Raw genomic sequence first — 23243 nt, 5'->3', positions numbered from 1 at the left:
ACAGTAGTCATATATATATAGGTATAGTGATATACATCCGACGGACACGGGAGGCACCTGTGTATAATATATAATAATATCCTATTAATACATAATATTATATAGACGTATTGCTTCCGGCCATCGGTTCCCGCGTGTCCTTTTCACGGTGACTGCGCGACGCGTGTATAGTATATTATTATACGCGATGCCCACAAAAGGATAATATTTTATTATACATATAAATATAATGTATGATATAATGGGACACGTATGTATATGGACGTGGGAGAACTCGAGATGGACGAGTGCGCGTGCGCGGGTCTTATAATAATATATAATATGACACTTTTCGGTTTTCCAATTTTTTTTTTTCTATAATATCATGCTATACCTATAACACGACTGCGGTCGCCACCGTCCTCGTATTTCGCGCACGTAAAGCAATAAATCGAAAGTCTCGATACAGTAGGCCTAAGTATATTAGTATCGATGGTGTTGGAATAAAAGAATCGCTATACTGCGGGCTATCCTACAATATGTATTATACAGGTACGTTCGCCATCATAATATACAGACGAGACAATTATACGAGAACTCAAATTATACCATCGACCGGACAGAAAAATAAAATCTGACGTTTTTAAAAATGAGTATATATGAACTCGGGAAGTCACTGGAAGTGACATTTTCGAATCAAATGTCTGTATACCTAAATTTTTTTACAATACGCGGCGGAAATTACTGCGGACGACACCACCGCGATGGAACGCAGGAAATACAATTATGACGCAGTGACATCGAGGGACCCATGTACCAGACGCACGGTGAATGTTAAACATATAGTATACTGCAGTTTGTTTATTATATATAATGTACCCATAGACATATACGTAATAAATACGCAGAATCTAGTGCATTCGGAATGCGTGTAAAAAAACTATTGATAATTGTAAAAAAACGGCACCTGCTATAACACCGACTACTATTTTTTCCCCGCTATAAGTCCGGCGGCTATTAATTTTTATGGACCGGAATTCACCAAATAAGACAAAACAGGACCTGATACACAGCGCCGTTAATTAATATTCTCGTGTCGTTCACTAAACGGATTTCGTTTCTAAAACTGCAGAAAAAAAATACCGTACATTAAAATCTGATTTCTATATATTATAATACGCGTATTATACGTCCACCATAATCGATTTTCAAAACGGTCTAGACGGAGTGAAAGCAATAGACGTAGATATATACGGATAGGTTGCGTCGTGTATTACGCATTTATTGGGCGCGAGTATATAATTATAATGACTGGCGCGCGGACGTAATCAAACTTATAAATATGAGCTTAAATCCAAAAAATTGTTTGAAAGCAAAAAAAAAAAATAATTTTACAATAAATCGCAAAGGTCAAACCGAAGTCGACGAGGGGTTGACAATGATCAGGTGCGTTTCGACGGGAGCGCGGAAGGAAAGCCCCCGAAATCATTAGTCACACACGAGCTGTTCGTGCAGTATATGCCGGTCCCCAAATATATATAGGTACTATATTCGTTCAAGTGTAGGTCGGACTGCAAAAAATGAAAAAAAAAAATAGAAATAAAACGTGCCCCGCAAATCAATGAACCGTATCCACACGGCATATCGTCGCGGTGTCTTTATTTTGGATCGGTTTCGTACCCTCCCGGTTGCAATTCAATATCGCTGCCAGGGATAACCACTTAATAATTCGCTTTTCGGGCGACGGCGATCAATATAAACAGAAAAAATAATAAAAACCATAAACAGATGCAAAACAGACGATCCGGTGGTGGTCGTATATTATGTTTTATGTTACATAATGCGGAATAAAGGGTAAATTTCGCGTGGAACCAGTGTAATGTTATTGCGTGGTTTAATAACCTATAACCATATGACTGCAGTATATTATATATATACTGAAATGTTGGCGGTGTCTCGCCCGACAAACGTTATAGGTCGTCAGACTGAGCAGTCTGACTTTTGTAGTGATCGATGTTTTTCATTTTAAATTATTCCAAAAACAATAGGAGTTGGGTTTCAGCTAACCTTTTTGCACTCGAATAATAAAATCGGGTTGCCGGAAACAAAACAAAAAAAAAAATTACACATATACTTATACATATTATAACAAAAAAAAAAAAAAAATGCGCTGACACCTGGTTACCGATAATATACAGGTGTGGTTCCCCTGGTTGTAAATGACACGGCTCCTGTAGACCGTATAAAATGTAATATAGTGCTTTGCATTTCGAAGAAAAAATTATAATGTATAGCAATAATCCGATCAGGTGAAATACAAAACGATTAGATACAATATAGAAAACGGTAGACTATGATATTTTATTAAAATAATTATTGATTTTCCGATGGGCCGATCGGCAAAAGGATAGAATTATAATTATTATTATTGTATTTGTTTTATGAGGGTATGTTTTTTTTTTTTAGATCGACAAGATTTTCGGCAGCTGCAAGCGATTTCAAAAGTAGACGGCTGCAGTGGTAAGTTACCTATACATATTGCAGTGAGTTACGGAGTAAACGACTGTATTAATTGCACAATATAGTACGCAATAAGATTTTGAAAAACGTGTTTCCCTTTTCTGTTATTTTTTTTCTCGTAAAAAACATTATTGTCCGCTATCGCAGGCTTACACATAAACATTATACGTGTATTATAGACACCTATAGACTAGGACTATTATACATTTATACACACACAAGACATCGCGACTGAAGGACGTCCTTTTGTGCCCGTTCCCACAATGTCTCATTGTGTTTTACTGGAATTTCCAATCGCCCTTCTTGCGCTCGCTCCTGTCCTTGTTGCAGTCTGGTGTTATCGTCACATTTGTTGTGGGATTCAAGTTGAGGACGCATTCCTAACTGATTTGTGCTTACTAGCTGGGAGTATTGGTCGAGACACAAGGCTATATGGATAAGAGATACTAATATAAGAATATCTATTATCTATACAGTCTATTTACAAAGTTTTTAAAAAATAAGTTATTTTATTTATATCCAATTAAAAAAAAAAGTTAGGCCACTTTTATACATGAACAAAGTTAAAATAATAAAAAAATGCATCATAAATCATAATAGTTAAAAATCAGAAAAAAACTGTAAAATTTTTGAATAAAAACATAGTTATTACAGCGCTGAAAATGTAAAAACTAGAATTGGCTCTACTTAGCATTAGTTTTTTATAGATGTATTATACCGTTATGTAATTATATTACATAAAATCATGAAAAATACCGGTGCTTTTGTGATGCGTATAAATGAATCGAATCGATAGAGGTTTTGGCAACGTTCATTTACGTCCTGCAGGGGCTAATAAAAAATAATAGTATTGTTGTGAAATTGAGCTTTTACAACCTGGCGTAAAGGTCATTTTATATTTATACACAAAAAACGTATAACAATAACCAGACATGAGGGGAAGAAGTGGCGGACGATGATGAAGTGGACTCTTTCTCACAATAAAAGTCGATATAATATAGTTACAACAAGATGCGCACATCTATGCGACATAATAACAATATGATCTTTCTGTATTAAATAGACAAATACGCATTTCGTGTGCTTAAAACCTATTTGTATAATGATAGTTGCAAGTACATAGAACGGACGGTCAGATTGAGCGCGCGACGCAAATACACAATATCTCACGTGTGAAACATAGCGATACGCACGTACACTCAGTTACTTATAATACGATCAATGTACGAGCAAATTGACTTTTTACGCGATCATTTTAGAAAATTTGTTTTTAATGATATGTACCTACTTATAACAACTATATAATAACAGGCAGGTACTCGACCGGACACGACGAGAAGGTGTTGACCCAAACGACGATGGCAATACGCGTATAATAACGATATATATTATTATACTCGTAGATGTATTATATCGATTACATTTATCGGAGACATTAACGACGGTACATGAAGTCGACGCGGCGTGGTATTATGCGAGCGCCTCCTGTAAACTGTGCCCGCCCCGTACATCATCGTTGTAATAATAATCGTAATTTATATATTTAAATAAAGAGCGTGAGCCAACTTTTCTATATATATCTATATAATATAAATATTATTATATTTATGAACAGCAGCAACAACAACGCCGTGTAGTATAGGCTCACAACGATGTAGGTATAGGTATAATATACCGACGACGACGACGACGGTAATACGAAAATACGCGGTTATGTAGGTCCATCGTCGGTAGGTTCGGGCGCCAGCGAGTCAAACGTGCGGCCGATTGGTCACGCCGCAATCTTCCGGTTGTTGCAGTCTGACGCCGCTTTTACAATACGCGTGTACCTCTACGTATATATATATATATATATAGTGTATATATGTTATACATTATGTCGTGTTATCGCGTGTTATTCTTTTGTACCAGTACGATATAATATTATATATACCTGCAGTATATCGTATAATAATATGTGCGTATATAGTAATAGTTATGATTTGGTTTTTTTTATTATTATTCTGTTGTTCGACGCATACACAATATAATAATATAATAATGTGTATATACGTGTAATAGAATACGGTGTGTGTAGTTTACCCCGGGTGTCCGGCCCCGCGAATCGGAAAAATAAAATAATAACAAGTTTCCGATACGCGTTTTATACCTATTTATTATACATTTATGCGTATGAAAATGTATACAATCGTTTGCGAAATCGTATAAAATTATTTATTCGTGTTGGTCGCGTGGGCGATGTATTAACGTATAATAATGCGTGTGTTATAACGCAAATATCGCACACACACATATATTATATCAAATCCAATTCGCACAAAGTCTATACTACGTCTGTCGGCGTATTATATTGAGCATACTCCCGGGCCAAATATTTACATAATATTGTATTCAGTCGGATAATTCACGTTAAAATTACATTGAACAATGTAAATGTTGTGAGGTAATTACACCCGGCAGCCTATGTATACATATGCGGGGTACTGTGTGCGGAGAAAAATTACATTTACGACACTAAAACATTTTGTTAAACGAAATTATATGGAGTGTATATTGTTGGCGAATGAGTTTATGGTCGGTGTCATACAAACTAAAGAAAAAATTATGGATTAGTTGAGATCATACAGAATTTGATATTTTAAACATATTTAGTAGTTATATACCCGACATTTTATACCTACATGACGTCTTCCGAGTATAAGTAACTGTAAATAATGTATCTGTACCGAGCGCTGGTTTACGTTATAATCCTTTACATAATTTATTACGTTGCGACGGTGTGTTAATAATTTTGGCTGGCTAAATCAATTTTCTGCAACAGCAGTGCGACGACATTGGTCAAGTTTATATATATAACGTGTATAATATATTATGATCACCCGTTTGGAGTAAAGTCTGTGTACACATTATAATATATAGGTACATACACACAAGTTGTTATACACTGCAGTCGCGAAAAAAAGAATTTACCTGCCCACTGCACATAAATATACTTATATTATATATAGCTGGTATGAGTATAATAAGTATATAATATCATAATATTATTGTGCGTTAGGTGGTTTTTTTTAAATAGCGTTATTCGCGCGTTGTCGTGACAGTCACGTTGGCGAACACCACTCGACTTTAATTATTATTTTAGAAATGCAATTTTTTTTTTTTTTAGGTATAAAAATAGTAATCGTTGTTAACACATAATATCGGTCGGTCGAATCATTTACCGCTACTATAATAAATAAGGTAATACCTCGTGAATTTAATCGAAATCACACCGCGGAGAACGTTCTAAATTTCAGTGTCGCTTATAATAATAAATATACTATTTTATTATGTATATCACAACGGTATATACCTAAATATACTCAATGCAGCTTTCACGACTAAACGTACCTAATAAAACGGCGATCGTTATCCGGCTAGTCGACTACATACTATTGTAGTCGTTTGCGTGTATTATTTGATGACGGATTCTCGCGCATACCTATACTGTATTATAATAATATATCTAAAGGTATGATATGATATAATAATTTACGCGTACATACAAGTGAATTGAGTACATTACGTGTTCACGCGCATGTATATGTGTTGATAAAAAAAAAAGTCGAATCGCGTCCGATACTCTGATATATATATATATTTTAATATTATAATATTATGTGGTCTTTGCGGGGTTTCGGATTTGCACGCAAATGTATGTAAATCGCATTGTTCGCGTCCACAGTATTGTGCAACGTTACACTCAATACCGTGCATATATACACTGCAGTGTGCGCCGCCGCGTATAATGCGTAACTATATTATAGAAGACAAAAATTATTCGCGAAACGACACGTCACTGCCGATGGCATTTGTTTGTATATATATGTTTATTGTAAATTGGAATAATAATAATAATGAGTTCCCCCGAAATAAAAATCGGGCAAGGTCTGTGGAACTGTATACTATATATATTTGTATAACGATTGCGAGACTACAGCAGCCTCTGCGCAAGACCTATTTCGACTTCGAATAATATTATTATGAATGCTGTAATGTATTTTATTATTATTTCAAATCCTGAAGGTATAGAGATTTTTTAAAAATTATTGTTGCTCCGTTTACTTGTTGAATACATTATTCGGCAATAATTATCTATACAAGCGTATTGATATTAGTATAACCTTGGATCGAAATCCCGCGGGTTTTAAGTTTTAACGTATATGTACGACAGCACGAAACGATCAAAAGAAATCTAAAAACAATAAAGTGACGAATTCAACACATTTATTAATGATAACATATAAGGATATACACGTTTCGCAGTCATTAAAACTCGCAAATATCTAGAAAATTATATATATATATGTGTGTGTTATAATGGACGTCACGCAACACAGGAAAACCTACGATGTTTATTGTATATAAATATAGCTACCTCGTCATCACTGTCCGTTAGTAGTCCGAAAGAAAACGAAAGACATCATCTAATATATAATATTATGATACCCATCCGACAACGACGACGACGTTTAGAACAAAGATCTAACCGTTTTTATACACTTTATTATTATTATTATTATTATACAGATGTAATTAAATTCCCGTCATATTTGACGACGTCTGCGAACAAAAGAACAATAATAAATCTTTGTTTTTGTCAAAAAAACCAAAATAATTAAGATTCCCCCGGTTAGTTAAAAGAGGATATGAGGAGACGCGGAGAACGAACGTACGGAGAAAAAATAAATAAATAAATACGATGAAGGAGTGTGTCTGCCGGCTATCGTCTCATACGAAATGATAAATGACCTCAAAAAACACGGTCTGCCGGCCCACCGTAATATCGTTTAAACAAACCCAGCTCTGTGTATTCTTTTTCGTATTTTACCCGAGTTTATACGCATCATATACGCCAGTGAACGTGTAGTGTGCAACGTATGTATATATATATAATATAATATATTATGTATAATAATATTTTTTCTCTCTTAATTTTTTATTTTTATTTTTAATTAAAATATGATTAACGAGCCAATAAGAACGACCTCAACGGGCCCGGAGAATTAGTGCATGCACGATGTATCCAGTGCCGCAGCGCAGCGGCGGTGATAGAGATTATATAATGGAATCTAATTAGCTTCAAGGGTATATAATATTCGACGAGGATTCATTAGACGACCGTTTAAATATTATTGTGTTCAAACGGGGGAAAAAACGAATTTCGGCCGACCCGTATAATTTCCACTGTATACGTATATTATATTTTTTTGTGTGGAATATGCATTTTTTCCTTTTCGATGACTCACGCGCAAGCGTTTCGTGCTTCTAAAATTGACACCGGGCTTTACGGCGCTTTTCATTAAAAATAATGACTCATATCGAATATTAGTATTTACGACGCGTACCCCGCCCGCGTACGCCTTTCCCCGTCTAGCTGTTTTACTGTAGGGAAGAATTAAAAAAAAAAATAAAAAATAAAAAATTGAACTCCTATTCATATGCAAACACACACACAGAAGTGAGTACCCCTAGCACGTAACGAGTTCTCAAAGAGTATTAAAAAAAATATATATACCCCTTCTATATATTTTATTATTGCTATTGTGTTTGTTTGTCGGTAACCCTTACATTCTTTTTTTTACTTTTTTTCCCCGATAAATATACATATATAAAGTTCCCATCGTCCGTTATTAATATTTGCATAAGTCGACCGTACGGTCGCCATTTTGGAATCACGAACCCGTTTTAAGTTTCCTTTTGTTTTCAGCCTTCCTCCAATTTTTCCCAAACATATTGATCATCATCATCATCATCATGGTCAACGCTCCCATAATCCTCTGCCGCCATCGCCACTGCGCGTAGGACATGTCACCCGAACGGCGTTTCCCCCATTAGATAAGTATAAATGATATTATTATATATATAAAAATTATGTGCGTAGCACCCTTGCGCGCCGCTATGGTCTTATTGTGCGTGCGAGTACACTACTGTGTCCGTTTGACTTAATCAATTTTGAAATCAATTTCCAAAATACAAAGCCTGACAGTTCAGTTCTCAGTTCTTCTGCATAATAGATCATATACCTACCTATACTATACAGGCAAATCATATAGGAATAGAGATTTTATTTTATTTTTTCTATCGTCGTACGTCGATCATAAAAACGTATAACTATATATACACGTACAGTATTAAATTATTAAACAAAAAGCCTTTTATTTTATCTATATATTCAGTTGTTTATTGTGCAGTTTTTGTATAGGCATAGACAAACATATTCAACAATATTATCCCAAAAAACTGGGTCTATAAAAAGGACAGTTTTCAGACAATATTAATATGCGTCCTTAGAATTTCTTAAGGATGTCTGCTTGCAATAGCTATATATTATTCTTTGCAGTATGGGTTCTGTGCAGGTGGTTACGCGCAAATAAATTCAAAAAATGCAATCGTTAAACGTTTTATGGGCGCACATTATGGAATAAGTAGGTAAACGATTAGACGAATTCGCGACTGTCGTGGAAAATCAACGTCGGTCGACCGTGCGTTAAAAATAATATAATACAAATATCGGTGGTAATGACGCGAACGGCGATCGAGCGATGTAATTATTGTGTGGCTGTAACACGAGCGGGAAAAAACGCGCCAACAGACGGATATAATATTATGATAATGATTTATAGTAATTATTTAATTGGAAAAAAAAAATAAAACAATCATCAATTATTTTTATTTATATTTTATACACCTGACAACGACGGTCGGCGGTGGCGAATATTATATATACGTGTAACGGTGTGGCGTTCGACACGCTTCCGCCGTTCGCGATGGCGTCACGCCGAATCGTCATCGTAGTCTCCGCTCTCCGTCGTCGCGGGCTGCCATTATAAGGCGTGTTTATTATTATTGTTATTATGATATTAAAATTAAACTTTTTTTCCTCCGCCTGCTCGAGATGGCGAGCAAGCCGTATTATACATTACAATATCATAATATTATAATATACGCGTAATGTACTGCGTGGGTATATGTACCTATATATATATGTATTATAACTACGTGTACAGACGAGTTCGCTAATTATATCGATTCAGTCGACCGAGATGTGACGCATTTATATCTCAAATGTAAAAAAAACGGGTCTCCGGCGGCGGGTTATTAACGCCAAAATGTCCAAAACGGTATCGTTAAGAGAGACAGAGACACTATTAATATACATTCCGAGTATTATTTTAACACCTTATATTTCATGCGATATTATTATTTAGGTAGGTACTTATATTTATTATGATTATTTTTTCAACGTATCATTATATTATATTATACGATGTCTATTTAACTGTACGGATGTATAGTTATACGCCGTGGTTACAGATGACGTCGCGGTCGATCCGGTTTTTTATTTTTTTTTTCAGTTAAATACAAAATATATTGCCCGCGGACCATATCGTATACGCATTATATTCATATATATAAATATTATATACAGTATACACACACACAGTCACACAGATCGTTCCTCCTTCGCCTCATTCTCGGAATTTAGAGTAAAATGATCGCGCGCGCGCGCCCACAGTCGAATTTCGTTTTTATATACATCACGTTTTTGTGATGTGGGCACCTATATATATATATATATGTAAACCTACTTCTAACTTACGTTATACAATGTGTGTGTGTGTGTGTGTGTGTGTGTGTGTACATAGAGTGCGCACTGCTTAATAATAAGTGCTTAAAACAAGTTTTTTGAAAGCGCGAAAAGTGACGTCCGTGCCCTCCGCGGATATGGATGCCTCTCCCCCTACGACGCGTTTATCGCGAACGATTGTAAGATCGGACAGCAAAAAAATAAAAGCATATCTTATTCATTTAAACGACGGGCGAAATCTGGATAAAATGACGTCAAGGTTCAGACGATGTGCGATAACTATAATATTATTATTATCTCACGATGGGAAAACAGACGAGAAATAAAACGGTAATAAAATATTATAACATATATATATATATAAGTATATACCTACTTTATTTTTCAATGAATGAATGAACCTTTTTTTGGTGTGTGCGTAACCTATCAAAAGTGAAAGGATGTAACACATTTGTTATGTTAATAAGATTTATTTAATAACCGACGATGCTCGGTGAATATGTAAATGCACGATTCTTTTGTTGGGTATTTACAATATTTTCGTGTAATCTGCGATAATGAATGCGACGCAGCATCCGACCCTATTTATATATAATATAGATATGGATGTATATATATATATTGTGTGTGCGTATAAAACATCTTTTAAGACAAAAATATTAAAAGAACACACGGATTTTACTTATTGACGGGTGCACGTTTCCTAACCGGATCGCGCGTGCAATGAAATCTTGTAATACCACGGGTATACTTCAGTATACATTATAATACTATACTACTATTCCTATTTTTTACCATCGCCTAAAACTGTTTATTTTTTTACGTCTGATATTAAATCGTTCAAATGATAGTAATTATCCATAAAAAATAATTATTATGAGCGGCATTTATATGTGAAATTGTGTATGTATTTTAAAGTATGTGTAAAAGTATACCATCGCAGTTAAAACAATTATCGTTTGAAAATATTACAAATTATAATATTATTTATAGTTATTAAAACACTCCTTTTTTTCCCATACACACAGCTGTTAAATTGTTTTCAACAAGAAATCGTGCACTCATTCTCAGTCACGTGAAATCCAATAACAGATATAATATAGTAATAATAATACATAAATTGACCGTTAAATCAATAATAGAGAATTAATAAGAAAGTTAAAATATATAATATTATGTATTATGCTCAGCGCCGACGTTATTGCGTACTTGGAAAATAAAATGAAAAAAAATATCAATAATTATGCAATTCAGATTGATTATGAATATTATAATATGGGTTTATCCAACGAGTCCCAAAACTCGCGAGAGTTCGTTTTTCGGTTTATTTGAGAAAACGTGACAAGCCGCAGATTGATCGGACCGGTTGGCATATAATATTAATAATATAATATGCGGTGGCGGCGCGGAGGTCGCGTCGGAATGCCGAAATCTAAAATTGCCAACTCCCTGGGGGTCTGGAAATACTGTATTAATAATTTAAATGAAAATACGTGTAATTACTATTAACATGCGTTTTTTGGCAAAAAAATGTGTTTACCTCGATATGGGAATTGGGAACGGCCTTCGAAATACACAATTTCACCTGTGTATTGCTATACCTATGACTGTATATAAATATAATATATTATATTATTACTTGATGTATTCCACGTGTCGTTACTCACAACTCGAATAATGTACAAATTCAGAAAAAAATAAAATAAAAAGATATCAGTATTTTATCGATTTCTATTTTTTTGATTTTAAGCCAACGCATATCAATCTATATATACATAGGAGGCGTGTCTATCCTATATATTGCAGGTGTGCGAAACCAACGAGTGCGTTACGATGCATATTTATGTATATATAATCGTGTAAACTTCACTTGTATTATAAATATCTAAACTATTACAATTTTCACAGGTGTATTAAATAGGCGTGGACCGCGATGTACTCGCACAATTACGCATATATACGTATAATACCTATCGAGCATCAGTAAAAATCGAACTAAATGCTGTTCATAATAGCTGCTGCTAAATCATATTGCGGGCTCGGCGACTCGAAAGGTTACATTAATCTCTACGTAGGTACGTACACTGTCGCGATAAAAGTTGTTATTATGTTTTATTGTCATTGATCATATCGAAATATCGTTCTATATTTTTCGTAGCTTATAAATTGTGATAATATATTATATGATACATTTACCTATATATAATACGTACATAATATAATATATGGACGAGAACGTGACCTCATAATAATACACAATATATTGTATATATATTTTAGCACGCCCAGACCCGTGTATTATTTATACTCATAATATAGTAGAAAATATTCTATATTATCGGTAAACTCGATAATGTATAATAATTTTATGTATACGCACAATATAATAATGTACGTGTGATTCGATATTAATAATATTCGAATCCGTTGCTGCAGCAGTTGCAGGTGTCGACAACTGCACACATTATAGCTCCGGTATCCTCGTTCAATATACAACAGTGCAGTGCTTTGAGCCCCGACGCTTTGACACGTAGGTTTTTCGACATAAAGGTGCATTATACGACTGCATCGGTTTTGCGCATATATTCCCCACGGGCTGTGACTATTGTAAGCTTGTAAGTACCTAGTATATTATTTTGTATACAATATATAATATTATGTGTGTGCGTAAAATTCACCGCTATTGCGCATTTAAATACTATATTTAAACGGTATAACACGATGAATCAAACGGATTTCTGTTTTTTGCGATAAATAATACGCCGCAACGCGTTCGTAAAAAAAAAAAAACAAGTGTTATATTCGCCAATATAATGGATCCAGATCGGAGTTACACATCTCCCTAATCCTGTACCCCCTCTAAACGACGAACAAAACTATCGAGTTACACACGACAACGGCCGCGGTCGAAATTCACGTGTTCGTGAATACGTGTTTAAAAAGGTCGGACTGATAAATTAATAAACACGTTAATAACAGCAGGTCGTGATCAGGTATCATCCCTCTGCATTGTTCAAGTGCTTTGTAATTTCCGCACCCCGATTTTTAAACATTTCGATACACGGTCCAGAGCTTACGTCATAATATATATATGTATATTATTCTATGAATTTTTCATCTGTTTTAGGGTATACGGATCGCGTAATATCCGTTCGGAAAAGTGTGTTGAAGATCACTGCCGAGCGATACGAATCGGCAGCGTTCGTCGTCGCGCGCGCATTTTAACGTCTCGTCGGCCGATAACACGCGACAGATAACGGACGTCGTGTGGTGGTCGCGGGGGCCGCGGTGCGCGTCCGAACCGGTGGGCGCGCGCGCGCTTCCGATGTCACGTGCCCGAGGACGAGGGCTGCGGCGGCAGACCGATCGACCGTCTCGACGCGCGGGGCCGAGGGTGCGAGGAGCGTAACCGCCGGGAGAACCGGTTGATTCATTCACGGTCCGTTTACGCCGCCGCCGCCGCCGTCTAGCTCCTCTCGTCCACGTGGTTGGTTGCGTGCGCACACGACTCGATTTTTTTCTCGTCTGGTCCTCTTATTATTATTACCGTGCAATATGCCAATATTATTTGTTATAAATGAAAAATGTATTATAATATCGCCTGCAATTACGGTCCCGGGGCGATGACGCTCAAACGAGTACGATCGCAAACGGATTTCGACAGCCATCAGAGCGACCGAAGAGATCTCAGGTAATCGAATAGTATAACAGCTATAATTCAATGTTTTATTGTAATAAAATCAATTTAAATCTCATAACGATTAGGATTCGAGATTCTATCGGCAGGAGATGTAAAACCCGTTTACCCGAAATTCGGGTAGGTTATTTGTAGGTATACATAATAAATAAAGGGACCTGTCGCTGTTTCGGCTACTAATATTACTATGTCACGACAAACATGGATTATTATCGTCGAAACGATTATTACGCATTATTCGAGTTGTAAAAGCGTCAAAGGCGTTTTATCGCCGTAACACACATAATAGACTGCACACTGCAGCACACAGTCATTTGCGCGCATGCACTTTATACAATACTAAGTCCCACAATACGCTTTTGTCCGGCGGCACATAAAACAACAAAGAGTAAAATGTAAAGTGCCAGAGACAGCTTCGCGATTATTTCTTTCGGTATTTTTACTACTCTGTATTTTTATTATTTTTATTTTTGTCGTCGTATGCGGTCTCGTGGATTTTCATCGTTGACGAAGACACGCTTCCCTAAGTAAACGTACTACTCGATAATGAATAACAATTTACATATTATTATATTATATACATAAGGTGTAATATCTATTTCATGTGATTTTCTCTCTCTCTCTCTCTCTCTCTTTCTTTGACCATCTCTCAATATTCATCTGTTGCACCGTATAGATACCCACGTCAGCTCGTATAGGTTTATTATTGATGTATAAAAAAAAATATTATAAATATAACATAATCATTGCGCGTTATAACGAAAACAGCCGTCATTGCGTTTTTAACCTTTTGGGATTATGACGACGGCGGCGGCGGCGGCAGTGGCTGTGCGCTGTGGGTTGTGGGGTGGAGGTGGGTGAAATAATATTATACATCCATTAACACGTTTTATAGGCGCGGCTGCGTACCCATGTACGGTGTATACATATATAATATATAAGACGAACGCGAGTATTATTTTTTTCTTTCTTTTACCATATAATATTTATTGTGGGTATATATATATACGAAACGATCAGTATTCTTGGCGCTTTTACAATAGCTCCAGAGAGATAATAATCACATCACACAAAACCGTACAATCTTTTTGTTCTCGAGACCGTATACATAAGCATATATATAATATAAAATGTATATATATATTATATTGGAGGCGAGGGGTACCTATATATAATATTATTATTATGGTATGCGCGCGCGTCGATCAAGTGGTTCTCAGCGTGAAACAATATTAATTATACGTTAATTGCTCCTTTTGTGTGCGGCCGGCCGGCACGCCGTTTTCGGTCCAAACGCTGCTGCAGCTTTATAGTATATAGTGTGACAAAAGGTGAAAATCACGTTCAAACGATACAAACATTTTTTTTTTTTAAACGTAGGTACACTACACTTTTATTGGTGTAATAGCTCCGAAATGGGTGCATACCTAAGCAATATAATGTTATAATTGGAAAATTGAAAAACGTGGGCCGAATCTAAGGAAAAGAAGAAGAGAAAACGAGCGATAATAAAAAATTACCGGCATATCCTTTACTGGTTGTAATGTACCGTATATGTATATATTATTTATAGACCGCGTGATTTCTGTCGATATTTTCGTTTGCGGTCAGAACGCTTCTGACAACCGGAGCACGCCATACTGATGAGCGGTTTGAACACCACCGCGAAACGGGTGACCGCAACGTTTGCATAAAATAACGACGTTCTGCATGTAGTGTATCTATATAGATACACTATACGTATAAATGTATAATAACGTTATATCAGTAGGTATAGGTATAATATCAGCACGATTAAAAAGTAGGAAAAAATTGGCAAAATTACAGTGTATCCGATTTGAATTCTACCTCGGGGCGTTTTACGGTTTTTTCTTTAAGAATAAATAATAATAAATAATAATAATAATATTAAAACGGAAAACACATACGTCTATCTATCGTGATTACACATGAAAACTGGTCTAGTATAACCGGCCAGCGGATGGCGTGGATTTTTTTTGATAAAATAATCGTTTTGACGAGATTGGACTGGTTTTCGAAACGAAAAATAAAAATACCACTCGAAACACGTGTAATATTTTACATGATATGAATATGTGGGTCAGTCGTCCGCGCTTTCGGGGTGAACCTATAACCGCGCTATGCGAAAACTGCATTGAAATCAATTCACTGTATGTATATCGACATATCACCGCCACTACGCCGCCGCATTCATCTTCGGATAACATCGGTTTCTCCTTCTCCTTGATTCTCTCTCTTCCCACCCCTACAAGATCCACATCACCACCGGTAGGTATGACTATATATTATACATATATATGTATACAATATACACACAATTGCTACGCAATCATTTTCGGGTTTCCATAAGTTTTGACGATAAAAATGTACTTTTACACGGGCAAATGTCGTAAAAGTCTCGACGTTATCGGTTTTTTGCAGACGGTAATGTATTCGTCTGCTGGGAAAAAGAAATGAAAAAAAGAAAAAAAGAAATGTTGCAGTCTTTGTTGTGTGTTTAAACTGCTTTTCAGTATTGATCCGAAAAAGTTTTTCCTCAGTTTTATTTATTTATTTTTTATTTTTTATTTTTTATAGCGGTCGAGTACTAGGAAAAAGTCAGGGACGAAGGACAGGGACTCGCGGCGTGTTTTGTATTTGTGTGTGTATGTATATATTTATGTTTAATTTGTTTATATGTCTGGAAAAAATTTTAATCTAAACGGAAATTAATTTTGTTAAAAAAACCCGATTTGGGGGTGGTCGGTTTTGTTTGTATAGATCGGCCTATGATACTCATTCGCACACACACACATACGTCTATACTCGGACAAAACGTACTACAGTTGCAATAAAAAAGCGCATACAACAATGGTTGTATGTAATATAATAATTGATGTACGACTGGCAATACACACATATATATAATATAAATGAACGTATATAATACATTATATATACGCGAACGATTATTACAATTTTTCCCGTTTTTTTTCCTCTCGGCCCACCCCTCGCCGGCCCTGCAGCTCCCGTTTTGCTCGCTCTCCGCTATCGTATTATTACTATTATATAAATACTATTTATTTATTTATTTCTATATCGCTCAGTTGGCTATGAGAACAAAAAAAAAAAAAATACGAAATAATAGTATAATCTCGTCGCGGTATTGGTATATATACATAAAACCCGGTTTTAAAAGCGCATAATAAAACAGTATTAATTCATATGTATACATGTATCTCCGAGTGCGTGTGTCGCGCGCGTGTGTGTGTGTGCGCGCACTCATATATAAGTGTATCGTATGCTAATCCGAACTGCTCCCATTCCAGGCTCGTACCCACCGCCGCCGCCGCTGATCGTCGTACACCGTACCGGTTTCGCAGCCGCGCACAATCTGCATCTATATCTATCGCCACTGCCGACAGACGGAACCGGCATTATTACATTACGTTTGTTCGAGTTCAACGGACATTATGCGTGTTCTCTCCTTAAATGCACATTATGCGCGTTCCGGCCACCACTGTGGCCTGCACCCGCTCTTGACTCGCAACCCCTCTCTCAAATACCGCCGCCGCTGCCGCAAAGAAGCCCGCGACAGAGAGACGATAAAAAAAAAAAAAAACAAAAAAAAAAATAATGTTATTGCCGATGACGAAAGTTCCGGCGAGAACACTGTCATCGTCGATCAAAACGGTAAACGTCAAAATAATTTTTCACAATATACCTTTAAATAGGTGTATAAATAAAAAAATGTATGGTGTAGAATACTGACGGCACGAATTGAACAAAAACAGTAGACTCGGGATGATAATGAGTTAAATACATATTACTATAGTGAAAAAGAAAATATATGGAAATAGCCATTATACAGAGGAAACGATAAAAGTAACTATGTATAATAATAAGTTATATCTATGTATACGTGAAGGGATAAAGACTCTAGTCTTGGTTATGTAAAACGAAAAGGTAGGTAACAGAGTTAAGGAACTTATAAAATGGCAACAAGCAGAAAGGAGACCCAGAGAAAATAAAACGAGAATGGATTAAGGCACGATCTAGAGAGATTTAAAGCGATTGACTTAAAGGTAAGAATTCAGGACCATTTGAAACAAAAAAAAAAAAAAATGGAAGGATTGATGGTGATAGTAGCTAAAAATTTTACTGAATTATGATGATGATCTTAATCAGATATCAGTAAAAGATTATACTAAAGTTAAGTTAGGTCAATTATTTGTTATATTTTAACTGCCACGATCAATATATTGTACTGAAATGAAATTACTTATGTATTTGGAACATTATATTATACTAATAAAAATAGTATGTTAGTATATTGTTTTCTAATTAATACATGTAATATTATTTAATATACAAAGGAATACTAATATTATTAAATATTTCAGGTCGTCACGGACTTATTATTTTAAATAAATGGCAACTCTAACTTCAAAAAACAATTATACGTTAACTCGATATCTGTGGAATTCTCGTCCATTCCTTGCGAACGAACAAAATAATAATAATAATATTAACAATAAATATTGCAGCACGTCCCCGCTGCCACCCGTCGAGATCGTAAAGTCGCAAGTCGTAACGTTCGTTTTGTTATGCATGGTGGCGGTGTCGGACGAGGAGATCCACGGTGTGACGACGAGTTCGTGGAAAATAATGGTTTGCAAAAAAAAATAAAAAACCGAAATACTAATGCGTTTGCAAAACTGTTAAAGATGTATTTAAAAAAACCCCCCCGACTCAGTAGACGTGCTCGTATATACATTTTTTATATATATACACCGCAAAAAATACTTTAAAAAACCACATCTGGACCAGTGTTGTTTAAAACATATTCATGTTTAAAGGCATAATATAATATAATAAACAGTGATTGACCTCTTCTTTTCCAAAAAACTATTACGGAGTTCATCTCTACCGAGTTTTCTTAATCGCCACGATGCTTACGCAACACTGCACAATGGATATTATAGGTCTTGTAGCAGTACATTTTCACGTCATTCGCATCGACTTTTACCTAATTTGATTCCAATTGTGTACACGCGTTCGCTATAATATAACACGGTCTTTACTTTATGACATTAAAGGTGTATACGTCATTTTTCGTTTCCGTCGTTTTATTCGGTGCGGAGTTTTTGTTTTTTCCGGGATTTTATCACCCTATAGTTATAATGGTTACGTAGTCCGTGTACGATGAAACTAGATAATATTTTTATGTGCTCGCAAACGAACATCTCGGTCTTCGCTTACCCGATCTGTTATTATACAATAGTACCCAAAAATATGTACATACATTTATTAATTATTATCATTTAAGAAAATTCGGTCTGGGCGAATTACTTAAACGTCATTAACTATTTAAATATCGTTTTATTGTTGTAGTATATACACAGTTTTAGATATTGTTTGTTCTATGTTAAATGTTATAGATACCTTCGAATTATTGGTATGGGTAATAGATTAGTTCTGTTAGTACATATTTTTATGTATTATATCACGTCCGAATAATAGTCTCCGCCCACATAATGCAGATGTGGTCGGGGCTTGAAAGATTATTTTCGTTGTTTATTCGATTCAAAAATATTTATTATAAATTTACGATTAGTAAATTCGTTTTCTTCGATGAAAAATATACTATACTATACTGCAGAATTTCGGTGTTAACTGTTGGCATATGATGGGTACTTGCCAAGACTTCGGCATAATATCATATTATATATGTAGCGCCCGAACGAAAAAGATTTAAAAGATGTTCGGTAATATCATATACCTACCTATAAATGTGCCACAATATAAAACATCAAAATATTATTATTTAGATAAATACCGTTGGGCGTTGATTATATTTATATTTTATGTACCGATAGTTCTACCTACTATCGTTCGTTTTAAGATTTCAGCTAGTTTAAGACATCGCAAATAAGGTACGAAATGGCGAGATGATCTGAATCATAATATTATAATATTTTCATTAAAATATGTATCATAACGTCCGGCGTACACGAAACGGACTCGGAGAACAGAAAATATCCATTGTGTGTACGCGGCGGACGGGTGAAGGGAAGTGGTCGCCTCTGTGTAATAATAATATACGCGAGTGAAGAACCATATGGCCGCGGCGTTGTCTATATAATATACATATGTGTGTATGTGTGTGTGTGTGATGTCTGTGTGTATAATAATAACGCGTCGGCAGAAATGCGTGTACAAGACGGTGGTGGTAGTGATGAGGAGGGGAAATATTAATTAAAAAAAAATATAAAATATAATAATAATAATAATAATAATTCCCCCACGGCTCGCTCTGAGTAAAAAAATATTCGTGTAACAGGATAAAGACACTCGCATACATATACTCGCACACGCGAGATTTTTCGGCCAAAAGAAAGGTTTATGGTTTTCATGCGCGCGCGCATATATAATATATATATATGCGAGTAAGCGTATGTGTGCGCTTGTGAATTATGTCTTTGTTTGTTCTTAGCCGCCTTTTTCGACGTTTCGTACATTAGTGCCTTTTTTTTTAATATATATTTTTATATTTATTTATTCGGCCAATTCAGACGGATGATTGCGTGCCGGTCAACAGTAAAAAAAATAAAAATAAAAATAAAAACTTAGCACAAAAAAAAAACCGATTCCTCTCATTTGTGTATATTATATATTATATATCATTCAAATCGTATATATTATTATATATTGCACTGCAATGTTGGAGGGAAAATATACACGCTAAAATGGCCGGCAGCGAATTTCGAAATAAATCCGGGTGCTACGTATAGTACTCGTCCGTTTTTCATCCGTTTTGGCATTAAAATAACCAATAATAATACTATACATTATAATAAAAATAATAATGTAATTTATATATACATTTTAATAGTAGTTGGTAGATGTACATTTTTTGTTTACATTTTTATTGCATGCGCGCGTAGTTGCATCTGGGTCGACTGGATTCCGCGTTGCTGCAGTGCCTATTCGCGTTTTTCCCTACCAGGAGAAATGCGTGTATACGAGGTATGGACTCTTGATTCCAGGAAAAGTTGTTTTTCCGAACATTTTTACTGTTCATTTTTTATTATTTTTTTTATAACTATTACATGTATTTTGATTTTAATATAAATGGACTATTGCAATAATATAAATTCCACGTGTACACATGCGTGGGTTAAAGAGAAGAATAATAATACACAATATAATATATAAGAATGATAAAAATTGCGAATTCCGCCCGCAAAAACCAAGGACGTGTAGTCGCGGAAAGATAATATATATATAATAATCCCTCTATAAACCACAGCGTATACGGCGTAATAATATAATAATTTATATAGAATATATGTATAATATCATGACGAACCTTTGAACGCACGTTCGTTGTATACCTACCTATATACCTATTTATATAAGTATGGATAGAATCGGTATCCGTCTATTACTCGGTTGTACGTACATAAGCTTTATCGTAGGCGTAATGTGTATTTGTTTTTTCTTATTTTATTCGCTATCCGGTATATTATTGATTCGACATAAATAAATTTACGATTCAATATACTTATTGTACGTTTTATACAGGTTACACCCGTGAATTACTTTATATGCCCGGTGTCAATATTGCACGTATATAATAATATTTGTAATATACCTACATCATATATTCGTTTGCTATACAACTGATTATAAATATTATATTTTAATTCAATACCATGGCTAGTGTATTATTGTTATTACCTAATGTTATTATGTCTGGTGAAAATTCTATTACATAATTTATTAAATCGAAAGAACACATAAACGTAATTTGTCATTTTTCTCGCGATTCTTTAGCAGTGGTAAATACACAAACGTTAAACATATGTATATAAAAAATACGAGTATATCGATCAAACTTAATAGAATTTTAGAAATTTATATTATACAAGATTAATAAAAAAAAAAATTAAAACCTAAAACGTATAGTTGTTACGATGCCAATGTTCGAAACATATATTTTCACCGCTGCTGTATAGAACGTATATATTATTACAGTCAGCGAATAATAAAATTGCCAAATTCTCGAGCTTGGCGTCAGGCAAAATGATTGAATTCTCAATAATTGCACAGTCGATCCCGTGAGTTGTGTTTATAGATACTAGACGATCGATGATGATAATAATGATATAGGTATAAATAATATATATTGTTATGAATTATTTTAATGACGCGTGGTGCTGCGTATAATATCTGACGGTTTACGACTCATGGCGATTTTGTTGTTTTTAATTGAATTCTAAAATGTTTTTTTCTTATACACATATTTTTTTTATCGGTTCCCGGGGAATAAAAAATATATAATAATATTATAATGTCTCGAGCACGTATAATAGAACCCGATAAAATTGATTCCGGGTAGTAAAAACGTACGAGAGTTTTATAGTTTTTGAATAATATACTATTACTATAAATTATAATGTGTAGTTAATTACTCGGTCAAAAAGTAATAAGGCCCATTATATTATATTATCATGATGTGTGCAACAGAGACGATATGGCGGGTTGTGCGGTGCACGCGTTTATTGGGCAATTAATAGATTGGGTGACAAATACTGAAATACAAATACAAATATAATAATATGGTATATGCGTAATATATTATCAGGTCTTCCATATACGTATTATAATATTATGTGACACGAATAATTCCGGGGTGTAGCTTCACGAACAAAATACTAGGTTTTATTTAGTTTATGATGATGACATTTATTTGTGTTTAATATTATATATGAATGAAAAATTAAATAAACGTCGTTGTATATTTTTGCATTTCCAGTAAAATGTATGTGTATATAAACATTATATAGGTACACACAAATTATTATGATTAGAATATTACTAAAATATAACACTATAACCTGCACGTGATAGGTTTGTCTAGACGTAATTTATTTATAACAATAATAATAATCAAAAAAATATAATATACGGTGTGCCGGTGAAGCGTACCTTCATTGATGATGTGTATACATTGTAAAACGTGTAATTATAACGTATATCCGTATAATTTAGGTATGCGACGTTTACGCGATGAAAAATATAAGCAATTAGCTTAAAATAAGAAGTGAGCACGGTTCGCGCCTTTAATGTTTAAGAAACCTTGACAGAGCGACGAGTAGATACACACTAACATGCAACGCGGAGTAAACAAACAGTAGCGGACACTCCTATATCCGGCGTAGTGTATCCTTTACACATTATACGTATACGCGTGTATGCGGATACCCTTTCACGTGTTCGCTGGTGTGCGTAGACGAAAATATTGGTAAATAAGAAAAAAAATGAAAAAATATACGTGAGGACAAACGTTTTCGATTTTATTTTTGAGTGAGTATGGTAAAGAAATGTAAGCGACCAACACTGGAACACGAC

The 23243-nt window shown here is 34.9% G+C and overlaps 1 protein-coding gene across 2 annotated transcripts in view; it reads right to left on the bottom strand.

The window, feature by feature from the left end:
• Positions 1–23243, bottom strand: part of LOC114130906 (zinc finger protein castor homolog 1-like) — an 84877-nt gene that overhangs the window by 57534 nt on the left and 4100 nt on the right. The gene's annotated exons all lie outside the window — the stretch shown is intronic.

This window comes from Aphis gossypii, chromosome 3 (assembly GCF_020184175.1).
Source record: "Aphis gossypii isolate Hap1 chromosome 3, ASM2018417v2, whole genome shotgun sequence".
NCBI lineage: Eukaryota > Metazoa > Arthropoda > Insecta > Hemiptera > Aphididae > Aphis > Aphis gossypii.
This window is presented reverse-complemented; position numbering and strand designations above follow the sequence as displayed.